The sequence below is a fragment of the Gallinula chloropus genome (genome assembly GCF_964237585.1).
Source record: "Gallinula chloropus genome assembly, chromosome: Z".
NCBI classification, from domain to species: domain Eukaryota; kingdom Metazoa; phylum Chordata; class Aves; order Gruiformes; family Rallidae; genus Gallinula; species Gallinula chloropus.
This window is the reverse complement of record NC_140089.1, coordinates 722266-725634: the sequence shown is the minus strand read 5'-3', so window position 1 is coordinate 725634 and position 3369 is coordinate 722266.

The following is a 3369-nucleotide window of genomic DNA, read 5'->3' as shown; positions in this document are numbered from 1 at the left end:
AAAGAAAGATTAGCAAAGGAATCACAGATCAAGTATATCCAGGAGTATGGGAACCGATGGACCTGGGAGAGCAAAAGTGCTCCACCTGTGGAGGTAAAACTCAAAGAAGGATGACAGCCGGTAAGAATTCAACAGTATCCTCTGAAGAGGGAAGACAGGGAGGGAATTTGGCCAGTAATTAAAATTTTTGCAGCTATGATTGCCAAGAGAGTGAGCGTCCAATTTTATTACTCCTATACTACATGTGCACAAACCTGGCGGGTCATATCGAGTGGAGCAAGACTATAAATAAAATAACCAAAGACCTCTGCCCGGTGGTAGCAAAGCCATACACCTTGCTGACTGTAGTAACACCTGATCTAACCTGGTAATACACCTGTTTTAGACCTGAAGGATGCTTTCTTTTGCCTCCCTCTCCATGAAGCCAGCCAGAAATATTTGCATTTGCGTGGGAAAACCCCAAAGGCCGGTGCAAAACTCAGCTCACCTGGACAGTGCTGCCACCAGGATGCAAAACCAGCCCTACTAACCACCCAACAAAAGCACCTTCAGTGCAATAAGGAAGCTATACAAGCCTTTGAACAGCTAAAAAGGGCCCTGATGTCAGCTCCGGCCTTGGGACTTCCAGATGGGAGGAAGCCATTTTTTCTCTTCTCCTGTGGAAAACAAGGAATTGCTCTAGGGATGCGAGCACAAGATCTAGGCCCACACTGTCAGGCAGGCGCCTGGTTTTCCAAACACCTGGACACGGCTGCAGAGGGTTGGCCTGGATGTTTACAGGTGGTCGCAGCTGTAGTGCTGAACAAGAAGCCCGAAAATAACTTACTTGCGCCAGAAAATAACTGTGTTAGTATCTCATACAGTCAGGCTGTAATAGTAGAGCAAGATGATGTGGAAATCACTGTCACTAACATTGCCAACCCAGCCTCTCTTCTCAGTGGAAACAGGAGAACCAGTACATCATGATTGTTTGGAAACTATCGAAGCAGGATATTCCAGCTGTTCAGACCTGAAAGACAGCCCAGTGGAAGGCACAGAAAACTGGTTCACAGATGGGAGCAGCCATGTCCTAGGCAGTAAGAGATGCGCTGGCTGTGCCGTCACCACCAGTCAAGAAGTGCCTTGGAATCAGCCAAAGGCCAGACTGTGAACATTGATACAGACTCCAAGTATGCCTTTGGAGATGTGCATGCACATGGAGCTCTTTGGAAGGAAAGAGGACTTCTGATGTCTCAAGGAAAAGGTATTAAACATGCAGAAGAGATCCTGAAATTGCTGGAAGCAGTCCAGCTTCCTGAGAAAGCGGCAATCGTGCACATGAAAGCACAGCAGAAAGTGAGGTCAGGATTGGAAAGGGGAATGAGCTGGTGAACACAGAGGCAAAACAAGCAGCCAAAACAGAGGTAAAGACAGAAGGGCCTTTGGTCCCTGACAGGCGAATCTCTTTAGGTGGTAAGCCAGAACATACCAAGGAAGATCAAAAACTCATCACAGACCTGGAAGGGTCATATTATGAAGAGGGATAGGCTCTCACCCCAGAGGGGAAACTAATTGTTGCCTCTTCCTTAATATGGTCCTTAGTAAGGGAAGAACATAGGAAAGGGGCACAATCCCCTCCCCAGACCTGCTGGCCACGCTGGGCCTGGCACAAGCCAGGATGCCCTTGGCCTTCCTGGCCCCCCGGGCACACTGCTGGCTCGTGGTCAGTCACAGTCACCCAACACCCCCAGGGCCTTCTCTGCCTGACAGCTCTCCAGACAGTCTCCCCCAGCCTGGAGCGCTGCCTGGGCTTGTTCTGTCCCATGGGCAGGACTCTGCCTTTGGCCTTGTTAAAATTCATCTATGCTGCATGTGGTGATGCTGTGTTGGCAGGAGCATGTTTGGTGACTCTCCCCTGGGTGTGATGAGTGCAGTTGTACTTCTGGCCTGTGACAGCGCAACACTTTCTCCCTTGTCCCCGTACAACCCGCGGCAGTGCCACGCCGAACCTGCCCGTGGGGTTTCCATGAATTGTGGTGCTTTTTGAAGGGAAATCATATGACTTGCATGGGATGTTTCCTTCCCTGTAATGTTCCCATCTCCTGGTTTGGAAGTACTTAAATGAGGTAAAAAGGGGAGACCTTCTCCCCACCTGCCCTGCCCTGCCAGGAGGGTGCAGAGAGGTGGGCGATGGTCTCTGCAGCCAGGGCCCAGGAGATGGGACAAGGGGCAATGGGCTCAAGCTGCCCCAGGGCAGGGTCAGCTCAGCTGGGAGGGAAAAGTTCTTCCCTGGCAGAGCTGTCAGGGCCTGGCCCAGGCTGCCCAGGGAGGGGCTGAGTCCCCAGCCCTGGGGGTGTTTAACAGGGGGGAGATGAGGTGCTCAGGGATCTGGTTTAGCCCAGGACAGGAACGGTTGGACTCCAGGAGCTTAAAGGGCTTTTCCAACCCGGTGACTCTGTGGGGCTTGGCCGTGTGGCGGCGGCCGGAGGAGGTGGGTCCATTCCGCTGGGACCGGGACCGGGCGGGGCCGAGGCGGCAGCGAAACACACCCCCCCCCCCCGGCCGCCGCTCCCTCCCGTCGAGCTCGGCGCGGCCCCGCCCATTCCGGCGCAGCGCGGCGCCGTGATTGGCCCTCGGGCAGCGCCGGCCGGATGCGGGCGCCGCGGCCGCTGGATTTGAACGGCAAGAGGCGCCAGGGCGGCCGCTGTCGCGGGGTGAGTGCGGCCGGCGCCGGGCGCGGCCCCGGCGGGGAGTCTGGGCTGCCGGTTCTCCTGGCGGCTCCCCGGGCAGGAAGCCCCGGGCCGGGCCGGGTGGCGATCGGCGCGGTAGCGGCGTGGAGCCGCCTGTTGCCTGCGCGGCCCCCGCGGCCTGTTCCCGGCCCGGCCGCGGTGCTGCGGGGGAAGCTGCCGCTGCCAGGCAGCCGCCCCTCTCGGCAGCCGCGGGCCCGCCCGGGCTCCGCGCGGGTGCCCCGGGAGTCTCTTGGCTCCCGCCGCTGACCCGGAGCTGGGGTGTGTGTGGGGGGGGTCCTGCTCCTCACGCCCCCCACCAGCGGGCAGGCTGGGGGCAGCTGACCCCAGCGGCTGAGGGGACGTGCCGGGCTGTGTCTGGGCGGCAGCTGCATCTGCTGTCTTTATCGGGTTTATTGGCCCCTCTTTGTTATTTGCCTCCTCGCTGCGTTTCGCTTTAGTATACAACTGTTCTGCTCTCCAGTCTTCCTGCTTTGACCCTTCCAGTTCCCCTCCCACGTCCCCTCGGGGGCTGCGGGCTGGGGCTGAGCCAGGGCAGCAGCTCAGCTTTCCCTTCTGCCCCGAGGATGGAGAAGCCTGAGCACCAGCTGCTCTTTCTCCTTGCAGAGAAGGAGAAGCCTTGCTGATCCCTGTTCCTCTGAGA